A 23,198-nucleotide genomic window follows, 5' to 3' on the forward strand; every position below is an offset into this window, starting at 1 on the left:
GATTGACCAAGCAGTCAGTTTCCCTGCTGTATAGAATTTGTTGCTTGACAGCAACTGTTGGCTGTAGCTGAACAGGAGATTCCCAGGCTTCCCCTCAAAAATCCCCTGTGAAGTCTGCATGTCAAGCATAAGTAACCTGCAGAGAAAGAGTGCCGTTTACTTAGTCACATTGCAATTTCAGGAAAAGGACAATATATACATGCTATTTATTGGAATAGTACAGATGACCCTTTAAATTACCGAAAAAATTCCCGCCTCGGGCCACCATAATCGTCAGCCATTTCGCCCACCAACTCAATATTTGGCACTTTATGCCAGGCGAAATAGGATTTGGAGAGCGCCGTGCAAGCACTCTGCAGGACATGCCTCCGTCGTGCAACAACAACAAAAGAGTTGCCGTTGTCTATGTTGTTTGCCTGGAACTCTTTAAGCAATGTGGCAAGAAAGAAGAAAGTAAGCAGGTCATGAGCACATGATGCAAGAGTGTACAAGACAGGTACAGCAGTTCTGTTTGTTTTGTTCATTACACATACGTTTGAATCAGTTGGTGCAGGGGAAGCCAGGAGCACATCATCCACATCCGACACGTCAGAGTCAATGAAAAAATCCGCTCTAATATAATATACATACAGGGTTAACAGGAAACAGTCTCAGGAAAAAGATGTACAAGACATATGGAGTTATTTATGCAAATAAGGAATTATATTTACACAGTTAAGGAAAATATCACAAAGAATATACTTACCAAGAATATGACTATGATGTTTTTCTTGGTATAGATGTGTGCTGGTTATTAGCAATAGTAGCAGCAGTTTGGTATGTAGTGTGTGGCGATGGTACGGTGGATCTATCTGTATCTCACATCAAATATAGCACATAATACTTAGGTGACGATAAAATAAAATCTGCCAATTAAAATTTGAGTCACCTGCAAAGACCAACAACGCCACCCTGGGAATTTCACCCAGGGAAATATACCTTCAGCAGATACTAATTCACCAAAACAAGAAGGACACTCAGGTTTGTTTCATCTAAGACAGAGACGTTGTAAGATATAAAAAAAAAAATTTATTTGTTTTTTATAAACAATAAAACAACGATCGCATAAAAGTGTAAAATGGACTTGGAGCTGCGGCTTACCCGTGGTGAATGGGGTGCTTGAAGAAAGGCTGAAAACCACTAACGCACACGTGAATACTTGGTACCCGACACCAACACACGCACACACAAAACCTAAGTGCCTCACGAAGTATTATGCAGTCAGTCACGGCACACAAAAATAGATCCCACCACCAGGGGGCACCCAGATACGGTCACGGCAGCCGTCAGCTCCTAAATAAAAGAAATAAAACAAATTACAATTCAATCAAATTTAATAAAGACATTTACCAACTAAATAAAACAACATGTATTAAAATAATAAAGCAGTGTGGGTGAGGGGTGACTCACCACACACGCACATTGTTAAAAACCCAGGTTCTCAAATAAAATCCCCAACAACCCGCTGTTAAAAAACCGGCACGCGTGCAATAAAACAAAATAAAAGCACGCCTGCGCATAACAATAGTGCTAAAACTCTCCAATGTGCAGTCTTCCTGCCGCCACAACATCGAAGTTATCGCACTAATAATAAAATAAGGCAGCAGGCATAAAACACTTATATAAAAAAAGGGAAAGGCAAAACAGCAGCACACTGTAGCTTTATCCTGAGGAAGTGATGGCGGCACCGCGGTAAGCAACACGCCGCCGACCCAGGCCCAAACACCCTATAACACATAGTAAATATTAAAATGATGACTGGCAAAGATATTGAGTATAAACAGAAACCCACGGAATTACATACCAGTCAATCAATGCCTGCGGGAACCAAATTGGCTGGTACGGGGCTTCCCCAGCTACTACCTACAAGTTAAAAGACCAATAAGCTACAGGATAAAAATCGCATTACAATAAAAGGAGGCATACCATACCCGAAGCTTATGGAGGGAGGGCTCCTAACAGGGTTACCGCCAACTAGGGTTTAATATTTTTCCCGAAAATGGCATGAATCAAATCCCGGGAAATGACGAGCCATTTCCCGGGAATCCCGGGAAAAAAGTTTATTTATTTATTTATTTTAATTAGGCCTTCTGTAGCCTGTGTCGGCCTTAACCTATTGTGATATAGTAGAGGTAGCTTTCCAGCTATGTCCTGTTATGCCCAGTAGGGGGTAACGTCGGCTTGATTAATGCAATAAAACCTACATCTCGGCATTTGAGTGCTCGAGCTATGCGGTGTTGTATCGTTCCTCAACACTCCCTTAACAAATATAATTCGAATATTCCTCCATTGTACATGGAATTATACCAAGCTATTTTACAACTGCTGGTGCAAAACAATACGGTTCATCTCCACAGCATTGATAAAGGCTCAGCCACGCTGTCGTGGCGACATCTGTTGCGCTATATCTCCACCAGTGGAACGCTGTAATAGTCATTGAAAAGTTAACTACCATACTACACTATAATATGGCATAACACAGGGCCTTGAGTAATGCACTACGACTTGGTCATTGCCATTCTGGCAACAGCAAATTTATAACACCGTGTCTGAGGGTTAAAGTAGGTTCGCTGTGAATCGTCTATTGAAAAACTGGCCGATCCTTATAGCCTAAAAAATATACATTTTACTCAACTCCATTTTAAAAGTGAAATATGTTAAAGCAATCTATTTCATGATAATTTCTTCACACATTAGGCCCGTATCCTAATTCATGATTGTTAGTAAGCGGCTGCAAATGAGGAAAAGAAACACTTGAAGTTAAACAGATATTTCTTTATTGTTCAGGGCAGGCATATTTTATAGGCTATATAATGCAATATAACAATATATAATATAAAATTATATAATACAAAATACCTTAGGGTAAACACATTGCCTACGATTTCAACAAATTAAAGAGGAAAAAAGTACAACTGTGTAATACCTCTATTAAAATGCTTGAGATGAAGGCTGAAGCCTTAAACGGAGGCTGAACGTGCCTGAAATGAAGAGTAATGCTTTTTGCATTAAACGAACCCTTCTCTCAATATTTCCATAAATTTAACATTCTGAAGCTTTCTTTTCTTTCTGAAAGTCAAATCAACGCGCGCGACTTTTTTCCCGGTTTCCCGTCTAACGTTTCCCGGGAAACGGGAAATGGTTCTGATCGCATTTCCCGGGAATCCCGGATCCCGGGATTAAACCCTACCGCCAACGTACTCTGTAATGCGAAATATCCGTAAGGACCAGAGCAAGCAGACCTACAGTAGTAACAATATGTACTCAGCCCTTACCTGCTACAGCTAGGAGAAAGCATGAATAGGAACCCGGAAGTGTGTGCGTCACCAGAAGCAAGATCACAATATACTGTTGCACGCCACCCTTTTATACCACGGCCTCCCAATCATAGCAGCCAACCAATTAGAGTCCCTTCTGCTACAATCGCACAGGCTTGCAACCATCAAGGTGGTATTGCACATGATGAAGACACTGGCAGAGTAAATGTCCAGTTCAGCAGATGTGCAGGCTTGCAGTGACCTGTATTGTTTACCAGAAGGCAACTGTTAAAACAGGTGATGCGCTGGGTGGGAGGGATTGTTGAGAATAGCCGTGGCCCTTCTTGGGCACTTGGAACAGAGGCAGGTAGATCCTGGAGCAAGACAGAAGTGGAAACATGGAGAAAACACTGGTGTCCCACCTGGGCTCATAACCATCAAAAGAGGGAAAACAAGCAAACATAACTTTTTAAATTCCACTATTTTTGTGTCATTAACATGTGTGTGAAATGTGACTCGTGCAGTGCAGAGTCAGACCTGTATATCTGCTACCTACAGGTGCCAAGAGTCAAAAATAATAATGTTGGTAAGATAATTAAATTCCAAGGCAATTATTATAAAGTGGTGCTAATATAAGTAGAACAAAACTGTATTTTAGTAAAAGTAAATGTCTTTACTTGTTTAAGAAAGAGCATTCTGTCTTTTGTTTGCTTTATTATGCTTTAAAAATATCAAAATGCATAGTGAGGTTAGTAAATAAGTAAAGTCTGTGACAGCGGTTTGCTACAGAATGGACAGAGTGGGCGAGAGCAAGCAGCTACTTTGCAGAAAAGGGAATCTGTGATGAACTAGTGTGGTCTGCACTTGGTCTTCTTCGATTGGTTAGCTGCAGTTTAACTTAAGTGGCTAAGAAAACCAGGGGGGAGGGAGGGAAAACGGCGTTTTAAACAGCGTCATATCTGTCACAGAATGCGGCGTTCGATGTGGTCAAAGACGCCGTTTTTCACGGCGTTCCAAAAGTGGCATTCACTGCGGTGTTCAATGACCAGAACAAACAGCGTTTTTTACGCCGCTCACCATGATGCATTCAGAACGCCGTAAAAAACGGCATTTTGGTGGGATTTTTGCTGTAAAAACTGCGTTTTTTAATTATTTCTTTATTAAACGCATTAGAGTAGTGGCGAATTATGACCTTGATGGTTTGCCATATTACAGCATTCCAAAAACGGATTTCACTGCGCATGCGTGTGACGTAAAATGCTGCGTTCAATAACTAGAAAAAAATGGCGTTTTTTCCGCCGCTCACCATGATGCATTCAGAACGCCTTAAAATACAGTGTTCTTGTGGGATTTTCGCCGTAAAAAACTGCGTTTTTTTAATTATTCCTTTATTAAGTGCGTTAGAATAGTGGCGAATTATGACCTTAATGGCTTGCCATATTTGAGTCCCTTCTTGGTTGCATTGGTGATGGACAAAGTGAAAGATAAATTTGCAGACTGACAATGTGATTTCTAGTGAGAGTAGGGAGCATGCGGAAGAGATCCTGGAGAGGTGGAGGTATGCACTGGAAAGAAGAGAAATGAAAGTCAACAACAGAAAAAAAATACATATGTGTTAATGAGAGAAAACCAGGTGTAACAGTGAAGCTGCAAGGTAGTGTAGGTTGACAAGTTTAAATACCTGGGGTCAACCATCAAAACCAAGAGAGGAAGAAGAGAGTGCAGGTAGGGTGGAGATGAGTGTCAGTGGTGATTTGTGACAGTAGGATAGCAGGAAGAGTGAAAGGGAAGGTTTACATGATGGTAGCGAGACCAGTTACAATGTATAGTATGCAGACAGTCGTACTGACAAAAAGGGGAGTGACCAGGATGGACAAGATTAGAAGACCTAGGGGTGCAGGTCAGGTTTAGCAGTTTGGAGACAAAGTTAGAGGTGATGCTAAGATGGTTTGGACATATACAGAGGAGGGATAGTGTATATATTGGACCAGGCAGAAGGACAAGAGGAAGACCTCAGAGAAAATTTGTGGATGTAGTGAAGGAAGGTGTGCAGAGGATGTGACAGGAAGATGGTAGAGATAGGATGAGATGGAAGCAGATAATCTGTTGTGGCAACCCCTAAAGGGAGCAGCTGAAAGAAGATTATACCAGAAGTTCACAGATGGCGTGTGGTGAGTTTTACCCAGAGATGTTAATCTGAAAGTGTGGGCTGAGCCTGCACCTGTTCCACTTGCCTGTTTTATTAAACCAGATTTGATGTCTTCCCTCCAACGTCAAGGCTTTCCTTGTTAATATGCTAAGGGAGTTATTAAAAACTTTTTTCACAGCTGCACTCAATCTTCTCTATATTGCACAAGTTGGCCAAGGTGGTCAGTAAAAGAAAACTTATGTTACAACAATAAATCACAGAAGCTGTTTCCGTACAGCTCATAACTGATCTCAGAGCAGTGAAAGTGCTTGTCTATCACGCTGCTCCCATCAATCTTCTGCACATGCACAAACAACCACAAAAAGCTGCTGATCTCTCAGTTTGACAACCTGAAGTCATTGTGAATGGGAGATGGGCACACCGGTGAAACTGAGACACACTACAGTTTCCAAGGCTTACAGCCATACCACCCTGAACCCGCCTGATCTCGTCTGATCTCGGAAGCTATGCAGGGTTGGGCCTGGTTAGTACTTGTATGTGAGACCACCTGGGAATACCAGGTGCTGTAAGCTTACGGGGTGGCTGTAACTCAGTAGGTAGAGTAGGTCACCTACTGATCGGAAGGTCAGCGGTTCGATTGGCTACATGCCAATGTATCCTTGGGCAAGATACTTAACCCCAAGTTGCTCTCCGACACAACCGTCGGAGTGTGAATGTGTGTAAATGTTAGATAATTAAAGCACTTAGCTTAGTTAAATCATGGAAGTGCTTGTATGAATGGGTGTGCATGGGTAAATGTAAAACGTGTTGTATAAGCGCTTTGAGTGCTCTGACTGAGTAGAAAAGCGCTATATAAGAACTAGTCCATAAGAACTAGTCCAAGGCAAACAGGCTTCCAGCATCAATAGCCAATTATGGCCACAAGATGGTAGTAATGTGAAGGATGGATGCAAACAGGTCAGAAGCTTTAAGACAGAAATTTTGTTTGAGAGATAGAGCGAGAGCTTGCTTCCACTTTTTAGTATGTTTTAATTGACGCCTGTTTTTAGATTTGACTGGGCAAGTACTGCTTGCCTTGCTTGTCGTGATGGGATGCCACTGACTGGAGGGTTAACCGTTGCCAAATAACTGCGATCTGAAAATAAGATTTTGGTTATTTTGCTCTGCCTGCTGTCATGTTGGATTGAGGACTTCAAGGGAGTCCCTACTTTCTTTTCCTGACTACTAAAGTTAAAGCTTAGTAATTCACCAAGTACACAGATCATTAGAGGGAGCGCTGCCATTAATGAGTGTGGCTGGTAATTGTACCTCACTACTCAGTTAGTTGCTTTGCTAGAGGAAGCAGGGTAGACACTCCAACATAGGTAGTTAGAGTTAGATGTGTCTCCCTGTCACTAGCTTAAAGTTTCTGATGATTCCTATTAGGATAACACCCTTTGGGACCCGAAACACAGACACCACACCTCCCATACAGGGGTAGCTAGGATCTAAAGATGGGTTAGTAAAAAGGTCTCTTTTCTTTAGGGGTACATTTTACAACTACTGTTGCTAAAATAAAATACTTGTAGCTACCAAAATATTATCATTCATGTTTGTATGATCAGGAATTCTAATAAATTAAAGCAAAATCCTGTGCTGCTTTCTTAATGTTATATATTTTCCTTCTGACTATGACAAAGTGAAAAAACTAAATCCTGTCATTTAGATATGGTGCAATTGTATAATGTATCAGAAATCAGGTGAACCTGGTGATCTTCATGGCTGACAAGCTTCCCATAATTAGCTACATAATTATCTATTATTACCTTTAATATTGAAAAAATGCTAATTTAGCTTGTTAGTGAAAAATTAGCTTCTGCGACCTGTGGGTTCTCTTCAACACAGAGCCAGAAAGGGTATTCAGAACAAGCAGTCGTATTAATATGTTCACAGTGGGCACACTTCTGCATAATCAAAAGCTGTGGGCTCTACTGAAACTCAGCTCAGCTGGGGTTCTCTGAACAATAACTCAGGTTACTCTCTTCTCAGGTTGGCTGTGCAGGCAGTGGTGCTGTGGCTGTTCTGAGTCCTCAGGTTCCAGTAGTTCCACATTAAAAAGGACAGGCTGTAGGGGATAAACCATTATTACAGTAGTTTTTAAATAAAATGTCTAGTTGGAGCAAGGTACCTCTGAGCATTTGGCTTAAAGAACTTAGGGACAAAGCTTTGGAGGATGATGCAAAAATGCTACGTTGGCCAGCATATGATACAGACTTTCAGTAGGTTTGACAGTAGGTTTAAACACTGGAGCAGAAGGGGCATCACTGCATATTGGAAGATATCATCTGAGAAAAATCTTAACACTTTTCAACAAATAGTGGAAAGTTATGACCTAGAGAAGGACGATTTCTTTAGGTACCTTCAACTAAAACATTATATTTATCCCAAACAACAGGATAGAAAGTCTTTAATATTTTTATGGATGCATACAAAGGAAAATTGAAAATCTTGTGAGGTTTTTTTTAATTACTCCCAGAGTTATGGAGCTCCAAAGCAACAATGCGAAACATGGTAAATGTTGGAGGTGGTGTGGTTGTGCATCAGCTGGCCATTTTCACATTTTTTGGGAATGCCCTAAGATTTCCCCCTACTGGACGGAAGTGATTAAGACCACTAAACTGATCACCGGGCTACAGCTGGAGGAGAGCTTCACCGTATTCTATCTTGGCAATACTCCAACTGGATTGATGAAACAGGACAGATACCTGTTACAGATACAACAGGCAGCTAGCGAAAAGACCATAACAAGAAAATGGTTAAGGGAGGAACCGCCTACTGTGTCAGAATGGATGGACTTAATACATGAACTTTATGCAATGGAGCGACTGACTTTTTCCCTTAGTGATCCTACAGAAAAATGTGAACAATACTGGAAAAAAATGGAAACTCTTTCTTTGTTATCAACCACCCTGCATCAGTGTTGAACTAAACCCTATAAAAAGTGTTTGTTCAGTTAGGGCCTTTTCTCTTTCTTTTTTTCTCTTTCTGTTTACCCTTGTTCAGTATGGAAAACGTTCAATAAAAATAAAGTATAGATTAAAAAAAAATAAGGACAGGCTGATTCACAGATATGTGGCAGCTATGCAGCACTTGCACTGGAACCTTGTATTACTATCACACAGGCCCCTTTTTTCTAATAGGACTGTCATGGAACTGCTATGTGAGGCAGGCAAATTAGGACCCTAATGCAGAGTAAATCCAAACTCTGCTTTTATTCACAGAAACTAACAGGGAAAATATACTAAATATAAACAGGGCTGAACTGCAGCCAGAAATACATAAAGGAACAATCAGAGCACACAGCAAGAGGGGAGTCACAGATGAGGGCACAACGAGGAACAAAGGAAGACTCAGACAGTATAGACACACACGAGGCAGTCAGGGAGATAAGACACACCAGGGAGCACAGCTGAAACCACTAACTAAAGACAAGAGAAGTAAATGAAGTACAAAACATAAGAGACAAGAGACTGTCGAAATAAGACAGGAAGAAACTAACACTGAGACTACTAAAACTTACAAACTTGACAAAGACAGAAAACAAATGCAGAGAAGAGATTGATTTAACACAGGAGACACTAAGGACAAAACACAAAGATAAGACTAGGACTGAAGAGAAATGCAAAAGGGAATTAACAAACTAACAACAAAAGCAGGCAGGGAACTAAAGGCACAGAAAAGAGAGACATAACTGGATGGAAGACAAGATAAACTTGAAACAACTAAACAGGGAAAGCAGACAAGCATGGGAACAGGAATGGAGACAGAAACACACTGGGAAATATAAAATAAAACAGCAACCATGAACAGAACTATACAAGAACAAAAAACACTAGGACTATAAATGTAAAGAAACAAACCTGGCACTACAACCATTTCAAAACTTTGGGTCTTAGACCCAGGGTCCATTACAGTCTCACTATTACATGAAAATACGTTTTGTTACCTCAGTAACAACGACTACCTGTGGCTGCAAAAAGACAGAAAAAAACTCTCTAAACTTAATATTGCACTTACCTGCTGAATTTATGAGTCACTCCATACCGAATAAAATATGTCCATTTTGTAAACTTTGTTCTAAGTGTCAGAGGAGAGGATTATTTGGGATATGCTAACTACTTGTGACTGATAAGTTCAACAAAAAGTGTGTAGAATTCACAGCCATTTTTTTTGTTTTTACCCGGTCCCCCATTTTCACAGGCTCAAAAGCAATTTGACAATTAACTGATGAGGCCGTTTTCTCATTATCCCATGACAAACTAAGCAGACAACAGCTCTGGAGTTGATTACAAGAGTTGAACTTGCATCTGGTAGCGGTTTACTTGAACTGTCAATATAAGATCCAAAAGAAATTCCCAGAAAACATCTAAACGAGCCTGCCCAGCTTTGGGAAAAATATTTTTGGACAGATGAAACCAAGATGAATTTGTATCATAATGATGGGAAGAGAAAAGTATAGAGAAGAAAAAGGAGAGCTCATGATCTAAACCATACAGTACCAACATAATCTGTGAAATATGGTAGAGGCAATGTTATGGCAGGTATGTATGACTGCCAGTGGAACTGGGCTGCAAATGGAAATACAGTAGCAGGATGAATCTGAGGTGTACAGGGCTATACTCTGCTCAAATTCAGCCAAACTCTGACAAACTGATTGCTTCATACAGCAACTGGATAATGACCCAAAGGATGCTGCAAAAGCAACCCAGAAGTTTCTCAAGCCAAAGAAATAGAATATTCTTAAATGGCCAGTCAGACACCTGATCTCAGCCCAACAGAGCTGTAATCTGCGTACCGCCACAATCCCATTTATCTCGAGGAGGAAGTTTTTTTTTTTTTTAAATACTCACTGTGGCTCAGGTTAAACAAAGAAAGAGAGAAAGGTGTGATCATCAAATTTGATATGAAAAAAAGACTAACATGCTATAAGATAAAAACTTTTTTTTGGATTGGTCTTTTGGAAAACTGTAACTAATGACCAAAATTTATTATTATTATTAGCGATGCTGATCACCAGTTTAAAGGTTTTATATTTTCTAAGACAGTCGGTTCTTATGTCTTTGTGCACATGGTCAGAGACACTTCTAAATTTGTTTGTAGATTTGAAACAAATTCAAAAATATTGCTGAATTCAAAAATGTTGATAATTAGGCAATTATGCTGTGATGCTAACGATATGTAAAATGATGTTACTTTGTTCTGTTACTTTTGAGCCTTTGTTAAACCCATTGAATTACAGCTTAAAGTTCGTGCTTTAATCACATTGATTGTTTCACTTAAAATCCACTGTGGTGGTTTGCAGAAGCAACATGATGAAAATATAATTTTCCAAATAATTATGCACCTAACTGTACATGTAGTTAATTCTGTTTTTCTAGGCAAAGTGTCACAAGTCACATCTGTTTAGTACACTAACATATAAGAAAACAACATATCTCCTTCCATCAAACTGTTTCATTCTCACTGTCTTCAGTCTGCTTTGTGTCGTGGTCCTGGGCCGTGTGCCCGGCGTTTTGTGTTTAGTTAGTTTAGGTTCTGTTTTCAATGAGTTTCTGTTATGTTCCTAGTTTGTTTTGGTTTTGATTATCCATCTTAGTTTCCTGTCCTGTTATTAATTATTTTTATTTATTGTTATTTCCTAATTCCCGTTGTTTCTGTCTCCCCTGCGTCTCTGTGTTCTAGTGTCTGTCCTGTCCCTCTGTCATGTCTCTGTTCTGATGTGTTTTTGTTATGTTGTTTATTTCCTGTGCGGTGTGTCAAGTCTGCGTTTCTGTCTCCGTCTAGTTGTTTCCTGTTTTACTTTGACAGTCCCTTGTCCCATGTGCTTTGTGTTTAGTTTTGCTTCCCCTCGTCTAGTCTGTGTAATTACGTTCAGCTGTGCCCTCACCCGATGCCGTTTCCCTGATTATTTAGTGTTTGTATTTAAGTCCTCAGTCTGTGTCTGTTCCTTGTTGTGTCATCGTAGATGTATCCCTCCTGTGTGTCACCTTGCCCTTTGGTTTCTGTATTTAGTTCTAGTTACCTGCTCTGCTGATACCACTCACATTTTGAGTAAGCCTGTTTTTCCCTCTGAGGAATTTAGGTCAGACATTTGTAGTTTTGTTTCCAAGCTATGTGATCTATGGTTTAAACAACTCTGTGAGGGGCAAGAGGATGCCATAGCACACAGGTTACATGGACTGGTGTCAGAAAATCCCTGGCTTCTAGACTTTTTGCCCATCGTAACCAAGAACTTTGTTAAGGGAATTATTCATTCGGTTGTGCTTGCTCCTCTCTCTGAGACCCATGAAATGATTGTCACTAATAAGTCAGCCACAGAAGAGACTGTGTGTTAAGACTGTGGACACTTTAAGTACTGTGAGCTTTGCTCCTGATCTCCCAACTCCTGCACCAGGTGGAGGTGGCCAAGGACCAGCCTGTCCCTGCACCCCTTCTGTTTCCACGGGTGGGAGCGGCTGAGGACAGGCCCGCTCCTGCACCCATTCCTGTTCCTTGGGTGGGGGACGCTAGGTCCAAGCCTTCAGGGGAGCCTGCACCAGCACCTTGTTAGTCTTCAGTATTAGCTGCAGCAGCTCTTCCACCACAGTCCACATCAGCTGCAGCAGCTCTTCCACCACAGTCCAGGTCAACGTCAGCTGCAGCCACTTCTCTTCTGCCGCCATCATCTTCAACACCACCAGACTCACCCAAGCAATCCCCATAGCAACTCCAGCTGTCCAAGCAGACGGCTGTGTACCCTGCACAGCAGCCCCAGCCTGCGCAGCCAGTGCCACATCCAGCGGGTCCCGCTCAGACCGAGCTTCATCTCTCGCCAGAGGGTCCTGCTCAGCCCGAGCCTTGTCCCGTGCCTGAGGTGTTCCATCGCCTCTTTCTTTGGCCACCTGCCAAACCTCCTGTCTCATCTCGCTGCCGCCGCTGGGAAGACAGCCAGCCTCCTGTCTCACCTCGTCGCTGCTGCTGGCATTGCAGTCAGAAATTGGACCATTTGTACAGTCCTGCATCTCTTTTTTTTTTTTTTTTTTTTTTTTAAAGCCTGTCATGTCTGGTAGATCTTGCAAGCAGAACTGTGATCTGAATGCGTTGTTGTGCCAAACATATTTGCTATTTCAAGATGAGCTCTATAGGTTCTCAATAGGCTCTTCTTGTTGATGTTTTAACCCTTTATTTTATTTATCTGAGTTATTTTTCCACATACTATGTAACAGCCAGAGCTGACAGGCTGAAGAAGAGGAAAATAAAGAGAAGAAAAAGGGAGAGAGAAAGGGAGCAAAAAAAAAGGGGAAAGAGCACAAGTCTATTAATCAGATAGTTCATCACTTTAACATATAAAAAAATACTATCAATACTTGCAAAAATAAATTTGTGTGTGAAAAACAAAACTAACAAAGCATGTTACGCACACCAACAATTTTGTTGAGTTGTGATTGAGTGGGCGTTTGTGTCTGTGTCATGTTTGTGTCTGTGTCATGGAACGTACTTACCAATGAGGGCAAAACGCTGCAGCTCCCCCCATCAGAAGCCAGAGGCAGGTACGGAAAGCCCCCGGAACCCCAGGCCACCAGCAGCCCACCAAGGGCCAGGAAGACCCCCGGCCCCTCAGTCCAAAGACAACCGCACACCTACCCCAGCAGACGGGAGAGGGTGGTCTCAGACGGAGCCCCCCCAGTCGAGGAGCGAGGGCTCCAGGGAACCCAAGGCGATGAGAAGCCAGCCCCCCCCCCGCGGCCAGCCCCCTGCACTGGCCGGGGGCAGGGCCCCCGGGCCCACGGCACCCAAGGACCGCCCGACCCTCCACAGAGCCCCCCCCCACGCCGAAGAAGCCAACGCAGCCCCGCACCGCACCCCCAAGGGGGGCAGGCCAGCACCCACGCCAGAACACCCAGCCCCACCCAGGAACCCCGAGGCACCCCCATCCCAGGGGGGTAGGGGGGAGGAGGCAACCAGCAAGGAGTGGCCAGGAGGCAAGGCACAAGGCCCAGACCCAGGTCCAGCCATACATACAAACACACCCAGACACCCGTGTACACATTTATACACAGATACTCATACATGCCCATACATACTTACCCACACACAGATATGCCATACATACACATTCACTCACCCACCCATACTCACGGAGACGGTGACAAATACACAAAGACACACATTCATCCATAGCTACCCACCCTCTGAAGGCGGGGCAAGTGGAAACCACCCCAGGGCCAACAGCGACCCCAGGACGCCACCAGCCCGGTCCCCAAGGAACCACCCGACCCCTACCCCGGGCGAGACGCAAGAAATCGGGGTGTAAGATGACCCATCCACCCCTCCTCCTCCCCAGCTTGTAGGTCTATGTGTTAATGTTTGTGAGTGAATGAGGTGTATAGGGTGCAGTTAAAATTGAGGGGACAGTTATGCCACAAGCGCCAACTGTTGGTCGTCAGTGCTTGCCCACACTGCCCCCCCAAAACCCTCCATGTCTAAAGTGCAAATAAAATTTGGAGACAGACAGTGACCGAGTGGGGCCACCTCAGCGGCCCACCTCATCAACCTCTGAGTAACATGCCTGCCCCAAAGGTCCTATGTGTATCAGGTTGTAAGTGTGTATGTGTTGTGAGTTATAATGACTAAAGTGCAATTAAAACGGAGAGGCAAGTGGTGGTGCCGCTCTCCACGTGGCCTCTCCATCCTACATCTGTGAGTGATGTGTATTCTGTGTGTGTGTGTGTGTGTGTTTGTGTATGGGGAGGGGGAGGGGGGGGGGGCATATGACCAGGAAGAATCCTGGAAGAAGAGAGCCAGCTGTCCGCTGGCTCAATAGGCACCCCGACCTCCCACACCCCAGCACAGGGCAGGGGGAGGTGAGCCCGGGGCCGCGGTGACAGCATCCCGGAGCACTGCAGCACCCGAGGTTGGCGCCCTCGCCCCCACTGCAGAGGGCGGCCCGCTCCCCCTAGATGCCCATTCACTCAACAATAGACACAAACAGGCGACAGGACATACTGGCCTGGGCATGGAAATGCAGTGCCCAGTCCCCCCCAACCACCCCACCGCGGCCCCATCCCCCACCCCACCCCCCTGCAATGCAGGCACCCCAGGGCCCCAAAAGCATAGACCGGACATCCTGACGCCAGGCCAACCCACCCCACCCGGCGGCGCGGCCGGGACAGCAGAGGCCCCCCCCGCGCCAGGGGGGGCCCACCGGGAGCCGGCGCGGCCCCAGCGCCGGGGCCCCAGACCCCAGCCCCCAAGCCACACAGGGAAGACCAGCCAACCGACCGAGGGCCGGCACCACCCCCCCAAGCACCCCGCCCACACCCCAGGACCGAGGCAGCACCATCCAAGCCCCCACCACCATCAACCAGGACAGGCACACAGACATCACCAGAAGGTCGCCCCAGGACTCCAGTCTCAGGAGGCTACCAGCTACCAGGCCTCCGGAGTCCCCCCCCACCCCCCCACAAAGCACATCAGGAGCAGAGCCCGCAGCCCACCACCCCCACTAAGTAATGGAGCTGAGCAGTGGGAACCAAAGAGAGTCAAATTCCTCCAATTTGTTTTTAGAAGAAGCAGACATTCTCTCTAAACTAACATGATCTACTAATAAATTTCTGTACTGAGTAATACATAGTTTATTTTTTGTCTTCCAGTTCATGAGGATCATCTTCTTAGCGATGCACAAGGCAGTAAGAACTATGTGGGATATATTTAACTCCATAATTAATTCACTGACATCACCTAAGATGCATAGTCTGGGGGAAGTTGGGATACGACAGCTAAACCATGTGGATAGATCTTCACAAATCCTCTGCCAAAATCTCTGAACTGGTACACAAGACCACAGAGCGTGTAGATGATTATCCTCTGAATTGCTTGTACAGTGGGTGCATATGTTTGAGTGTGTAAGGCCCATTTGGAACATCCTTTGTCCAGTGTAGTATGTTCTATGGAGAATCTTATATTGTACAAGTTGTATTTGGGGTCTTTTAGTCATTTTGAAGATATTTAAACATATTTCTGTCCATAAATTTTGATCCAGGTTGACAGAAAGATCACGCTCCCATTTTGTAATTGGGAGGGAAACTGAATCATCAGTTTTTATTAATAATTTATATAATTTTGATAACAATTTTGGGGTACAGAGGTTAAGAAATTCTGTTACCCAAGTAGGCATTTCTAGATTCAATTGATTAAGGTTAAATCTTCCCTGTAGGACGGACTTAACTTGTTGATATTCCAGAAATCTACCGTTGCCAATTCTATATTTTGATATCAGTCCTGCATCTCTTTGACATGGCTGCAACAAACAGCTGGATTAAATACAGGTCAGACCCCCAGGACTTTGGAAAACCAGCACCTCGTTAGCACCTCATTAGAGACTGTAGTATTTTCACTTCAAGTTGCTGCTGGCTGAAGAAATGATTGTGCAGGCACAGGGTGGTCAGCAGGTTGACATGTTGGCCAATGATGATGATGTGATGAGCGCAGATAATGATGAATACATTCCAAAAAAGAAGAGGAGGCCTGTTGAACCACAGTCCAGCAGACAAGATTTAAAACCACTTAGTGTTATTTTGCCAGCTGTAACATAATGTAAATATTTAATATGAAATAAGTTCAAATTTCAACAGCACAAAATACTGTCAATTTAAAAGAAATATGCTAAATAAATATTCTGCTATGGTAGGTTTCTACATCTCAAACTTAGAAAGCAGTTTTCTGTGATGGACTTTGTCATTCACTACATCATTCACAAGTTAGGTCAGATTAGGGTTGAACCTTTTATACAAGTGTGTCTGTTCCCCTCCATCAGCCCATCTGCACCATCACAACAGCCAATAAACTGCCTGTGATTTCTGCGCGGCAGAAGCTGCAGTTCAACAAGAAAGAACAAGCTGCACAACTCACTGTAGGGAATTCTGATGTCAATGCTCAGGCAAGTGGTTGACACAGTATTTCTAAGGCTATATATTTTTCAAGTCTTCAAACACTCTGAGTCTGGCTCATTTCTCTTTTATTTGGTTAACACATTTTTTGCTCTGAAACAGCTCAGCTGTGCGTTTTGGCTTAATGAAAAGCTAGTTGGAACCAGTAATTTACTTGTTCAAGTAAAGCTGGCATTTCAGAACATGTGATGGCATCACAAGGAGGTTATGCCAAGTTATGGAGATGTGTTACTAAAAATATCAGAACCCTACTGGGGTTTAGCATCTCAGAATCAAGCCTTTCATTTAAATAGTATCTAATGGCAACATAAAGCAGGTTTATGTTTGCAGTGACACATTTTTACAACTTCACTCACAGGAATTGTGTTAATATATAATGATAATTAGTGTTTTCTTTTTGTCACAGAAAAATATTTTAACTGCAGCTTCCCACAGAAGGCTGGAACAGTTTGTGTGGTGGCCGACACAGCAGCAGTAACGGGCTGTCTGGTGTCCTCTGGGTCTACCTTGTTGGAGAGATCTGACGTTAATTATGCGAGCTGACACTAATTACCATCGTCCACTGTCAGAAAGTGGGAGTTCTCTTGATGTTTGCTGAGCTACTTTGCACTCAGGGCTTTTTAAGAGCTACAGCTGTGGGTGGAGGAAGGACCAATTGAAAGAGAGACTGGGGAGAAGGAAGGGTTTCCTGGCTGTGAAGCAGTCATAAAAAAGAATGGGGTACTACTGTAAGGTGGGAAAAAAAAATACAAAATAAAAAAATGTAATTTAAAAAAAATACTTTGTTTCATTCTGTTCACCTAAAATAGTTGACATATAAGCAGTATCAGCAATAAGTCATGTGACCGAAATATGGCTCTTTAGTTTTTGACCAGTAGACGTAGTTTAAGTCTTTCATTCGTTCACTCACTCACCAACTCTTCACTCCCTACGTGCATCAGTGAGCCCTGGCTCACCACCAAGGCTGGTTGTACCGTGAATAAGGCTGTACAACCACGACCAAGGCTCTACAACCATCAATAAGGCTGGTTGTACTGTAAATAAGGCCGTACAACCCTGAATAATGCTGGTTGTACCGTGAATAAGGCCGTACAACCGTGAATAAGGCTGGTTGTACAGTGAATACAGTAAGGCTGTACTAATTTGACCAAGGCCGTAAATACAGTGAGCATGGCTGTACGACTGTGACTAAAATTTACAGACCCATGTGAGCTTATAATGATTGAAGGGGCGCAGCTATATACTTTCTGAGGTGTATGCGGAGGTGTTTTGTGTTCATACAGCCTTCATTCTGCGTCCGTTCGTACACTTTGGCATCGCCCGGTCCCCAAGAGTCCCTGGCTGCAGGTAAGAGGGTGCCGCCATATGCAGCAGAAGTTGGATTGTACCTTAAGTCATGTGACCTTAATAGCGGAAGTGGGTCTTTTTCGTGTGCTTGCAGACGCGGCATTGAGCGGGTAGGCCCGTTGCTCTGATATGTCAGCGCATATGTCCTTGGATTTACTGAGCTGGCTAAAATCCTGCAGATGGAATTTTGTTCATTCAGTCTGTCACAATACTGCATGTACACCCCAGTGAAGTAGGCCTCACCAGACTGGCTTTTTAAAGAATAAGTCAGCCTTTTGCTGTTTTTGCTCTGTATTTTTTTTAATTTACATTTTAATAGAACAGCTGTGAGCCTGTTTTTATAGAGGAAAAAAGCATTAATTTATTATTATTATTTAAATATGCCAATAGTTGATTCTTGAGCAATTTCTTATGTACATCTACAGCTGAATGTTAATAAAAATTGCCTGTGTGACATTTGGGACATGTAGCTTTGACTCAGAAGTGTCTTTTTGTTTATACCTTTTGGGAAGAAAAAATATCGAGATATAAAACGTATACTGTATCATTATTCTAGGGATGTTCCTGGTGACTAATTTCATAGTCGACTAAACATATATACAGCGTTCTTATGGCCAGCCCCGGGGTCGTATTATAAAGCGTTACTGCATGTGAAAACCAGGCTAAATTCCTAAAAAATTTCCAAAAATTTCAAAACTTCTACCATGCAAAAAAACATTTATCCATTTTTGTTTGGACTTTTAACTTGAGGGTGTTAGACTGTGTCCATTCTTTGCATTACTGTGATTTAGTAACCGTTCAAATAGACAAATGTTTGTTTAAAAGAAAAAAAAACTTTAGATAAAAATTTGGAAACCATCAGGGGGGGAAAAAACCCCGAGCATCTCAGACTGGCATTGGTGTTGGAATACTGAAGCTGAAGTGCTGCCTGTCTCCACTCTGAGTACACCACTGTAGGCTCTGGAGCAAGGCCCTTAACCCCCCCAGTTGCTCCCTGGGCACTTTCCAGCTGCCCCTTGCTCCGCATGTTGTGCCGTGCGTGTGCTGCATGCATGATGGGTTAAATGCAGAGGCTTTTAACCCATCATTCTTGTTTTCATTCTTGTTGGACATTCCAGCTTCGTGCTGCAGATATTTTTAGTAATTATAAAATAATTTTAAAGAATACCAACTAAAGCTATTAAACACTTTATCAAATTATTCTTAAAACGCATCATTTGCATTAATTTGGACCCAGCTGACTGCATGTAATGAGCACACATATAAATCTAAAAGCTCTGTCAACTCCCACTTGCTCTGTAATGTCCTGCTTCTGCCGCCTGATCATGCAGTACAAATCAATACTGGATTTTGGAATACACAACATACCCACACATTAGGAACTCTGCAAGCACAAAATTACGCACACCGTACTGTAGCCTGTATCCTGCTTTATCTCATCTTGTATTCTAGACGGGACCATAATTCACAAAATGAGCACCATGTTGTATTCTGGAAGACAAAACACTGTTCAGGATAGTATTTACTGATGCTGTGAGAGTGCTGTTCTTCAGAAAAGAAAAGTAAAACACTACAAGACATCTGTATATAAATTATTTAAAAACTACAAAGAATGTAGAAAAAGTGCTAATTAATAAATGTGAGGTCATTCATTCTGTGAAAAAACAGGTGGCAGTCAGGTGACCCTTATTTAAGGATGAAGCCAACACATGTTGTACATGCATTTCTCACTGAAAACCTGAGAAAAATGGGCCGTTCCAGACATTTTGATTAAAATGTTGATTGGAGAGGTGAAAACATATAAAGAAGTGCAGAAAACAATAGGCTGCTTGGCTAAAATGATCTCCAATGCTCTAAAATGGAAAGCAAAGCCAGAGAGATGTGGACGAAAATGGAAGCCTACCATTCAAATGGATGGAAGAATACTCAGGATGGGAAAGACTCAGCCAATGATCAGCTCCAGGGCGATCAGAGACAGTCTGATGTTACCTGTGAGTACACTGATAAAAATATCCTGCCCTATCTACATAATAAAATTAAGGCAACCATTTGCATAATTTATTTATGTTGATCAAGCAAGACTGTTCTGTGTTTAAAGTACTTACTTATTTCTTTACATGAAATATAAAATCCAAGTAAAGTGAACTTAATTTTGTCAAGTAGATCAAACAAAACTAAACTTTGTATAAATCACTCAAATTTTTCAATGTAGTAAATTAAATTAGCAAGTAAAAGCAGCTTCATTTCATTATGTAGATCAAACAAATAAACGTTTGTATAAATTACTTAATTTTGTTAAATGTATTTAATGATTTTCCTTAAGTAGAATTAACTTGATTTTTGCATGTACATGTAAAGCAAATCTATTTGGTAAATGGACTAGTTCTTATATTGCACTTTTCTACTCTGTCTGAGCACTCATACAACACTTTTACATTTACCAATTCACACAAGCACTTCCATGAGTTATTGTCTAACGTTCACACACATTCATGCTCCAAGCTTGCGTCGGAGAGCAACTTGGGGTTCAGTATCTTGCCCAAGGATACTTTGGCATGCAGCCCAGAGCAGCCAAGAATCGAACCGCTGATCTTCCGATCAGTAGGTGACCTGCTCTACCTCCTGAGCTACAGCTAATCTCATTTGTATTCATATATATTTTTTTAGATATCTAAAATTATTTCTGAAAGTGAAATTTATTGAATTTATAACAGATTGAGCACAAATACAGATTCTTTTCACTAGAATCTGTATTGAGAGTTGTTATTTTAAAGTAGCATTTCATATTGAACATGTATTCAATCTTATCTGAATTGCATGCCTGATAATGACAAAAACTTCATAAGCAAAGGAGTGATATTGGGGAAAAAAAGCATTTCTCATGTCACAAATTATCACTTTTTTGTGCCACTTATTTCATTTTGAATATGCAAATATGTGAACAACACACCAAAAAACCAGAAAGTTTGTCTCCCCTAGAAGTGCCAGACCGATTGACAAAGATGTGTAGTATGAAAGCAAAAAGAGGGTTAACAAACAAAAAGAGGAAAGACTTCCAAGCCATCAGGATCTTTTTTCTGTATCAGATTTGAAACACATACTGCAGCAAATCAAAACAGCACGTATATAAAAAAAGATGCTTTTTCCCAAACTTTTTCCTATCAAATGAATACAAATCATTTGAATCTTCTAGAAACTTTGACAAGTAAAACAAGAGGCAACAGAGTAAAGAACTGTTGATTCATGTGTTCAGTTCTGCTCCCTGGCTTCAACAGGAGTTCCACGAATCAAGTAGCTAGCTCAAGCTTTTATACAAAATACAAGCTAAATAAAAGCACTAAGATTAAAGTGGTTTCCACAGGTAGAACAGAGGAAACATAAGATACAACCAATCAGGCTCAAAACCAACTGTGAGCAGAAACAAGGTCTGTGGCAGTTTATTGCAAACATTTAATAATTCTATTAAACACTGTACATGGAGCAATGATTGTTAAAAAAAAGTAAAACCTATGTGTGTGTGTGTGTGTGTGTGTGAAGTAGATACACAATTTAAGTCCATTTTGCATTGGCAGAGAAAATGTATTTACGAAAGGCATATCAGTTGCATTGCAATATTAACCTACATTCCTCAGGGTTTACAACTTAAGAAGCCATCCATGTAGATGTCATGATAGAAATGATCGAGCCTCTGTCTCATTGAGAGGATAAGCTCCTCATCCCCTTCAAGTCCATGCAGCAACTTGCAAATCCCTGGTAGTGGACATGTTTCTCCCTGCTGGCCATGATGTGAGGATCTGGAAGAGGACCTGCAAAGTGAGATATGTCAATTTCACCATAGATTTAATTATGTCATGTGACCTTTCAAACTATGACAGTCACACTAATCACCTCCCTGTACATGTTTGTAACTCTTTTAATAGTTAGTTTAAGCTGCTGCAAATTTTAATGGTGAAATTTTATTATGAATTGGCAAAGATAATATACAAGGCATATAAGGAAAGCAATACCTACTATCCACACTTGTGTTTATCTTAGAAATGCATTACCATCTTTAAATAGCTGGGGGCTCTCATATATATATATATATATATATATATATATATATATATATATATATATATATATATATATATATATATATATATATATATGTGTGTATAAAATGTTGCAACCCTGCTCTATACTAACAAATTGACTAATGCTACCCTAGCACATTCATTAACAGGTAGAAAAAGACAAAAGACAAAAGACAAAGACAAAACCACGTACCTCCATGACGTTCAATGAAGAATTTGTAGCCTTTGTCCAGTTTTGAACGTGTTGTCTGCATGTCATAGTATATCCTAAAACCGTATTTGTGGCAAATGTATTAGACTCTGTAAACTCCATCAACCACAAGTAAAGATCCCCAGAATCGAGGCCAAACGGAAGTTGTGTGACGTCATGTGAAAAGGATCTATACCAAATGAACAACGCAGATGAAACGCAGTAAAGATAACAAGATTATTTTTTGTTGTGTGGATGAACTTAAAAAGATTGGCTCCTATTACTTGAACGATTTATTTTCTGAAAAAACTTACAATGTCTTGTATCTTGAACAAATGTTTTTGACCTCATTACTATGTATATTTGTGTAAAGATACTAACGTGATTTTTTATTGTTGATTTCACAGATTCAGTTATGTTAGATTTACTTCACCGCAGAATCATTTTTATCAGTGTACTGTGACAATTAGAAGACGCCAGTGTGAAGCTAATCTGCCGGCAAGAAGCCCCCATAAAATCCCACTGTTAAAAAAAAGTCATGTGCTGAAGAGGTTACAGTTTGCCAAAGAACACATTGACTGGCCCGTAGAGAAATGTGGAAACATTTTGTGGACTGATGAAAGTAAGATTGTTCTTTTTGGGTCGAAGGGCCCCAGACAGTTTGTCAGACGACCCCTAAACACTGAATTCAAGCCACAGCACTCAGTGAAGCATGGTGGTGCAAGCATCATGATATGGGGATGTTTCTCTTACTATGGTGTCGGGCCTATTTATCGCATACCAGGGATCATGGATCAGTTTGCATATATCAGAATCCTTGTAGAGGTCATGTTGCCTTATGCTGAAGAGGAAATGCCCTTGAAATGGGCGTTTCAACAAGACAATGACCCCAAACACACCAGTAAGTGAGCAGCATCTTGGTTCCAGACCAACAAAATTAAAGTTATGGAGTGGTCAGCCCAATCCCTGGACCTTAATCCAATAGAAAACTTGTGGGGTGACATCAAAAATGCTGTTTCTGATGCAAAACCAAGAAATGCAGAGGAATTGTGGAAAGTTGTCAAAGCATCCTGGGCTGGAATACCTGTTCACAGGCGCCAGACGTTGGTCGACTCCATGCAACACAGATTTGAAGGAGTTCTCAGAAACAGTGGTTATGGTGCTAAATATTAG

At 41.8% G+C, this 23,198-nt stretch overlaps 1 non-coding gene across 1 annotated transcript; it reads left to right on the forward strand.

The window, feature by feature from the left end:
* The first annotated feature begins 5,898 nt into the window (after positions 1-5,898).
* LOC115781048 (5S ribosomal RNA) lies at positions 5,899-6,017 on the forward strand. The gene has a single exon (XR_004020042.1). It is a non-coding gene; the product is annotated as a 5S ribosomal RNA (ribosomal RNA).
* Positions 6,018-23,198: the final 17,181 nt, after the last annotated feature.

This window comes from Archocentrus centrarchus, chromosome 5 (genome assembly GCF_007364275.1).
Source record: "Archocentrus centrarchus isolate MPI-CPG fArcCen1 chromosome 5, fArcCen1, whole genome shotgun sequence".
Classification (NCBI taxonomy): Eukaryota; Metazoa; Chordata; class Actinopteri; order Cichliformes; family Cichlidae; genus Archocentrus; species Archocentrus centrarchus.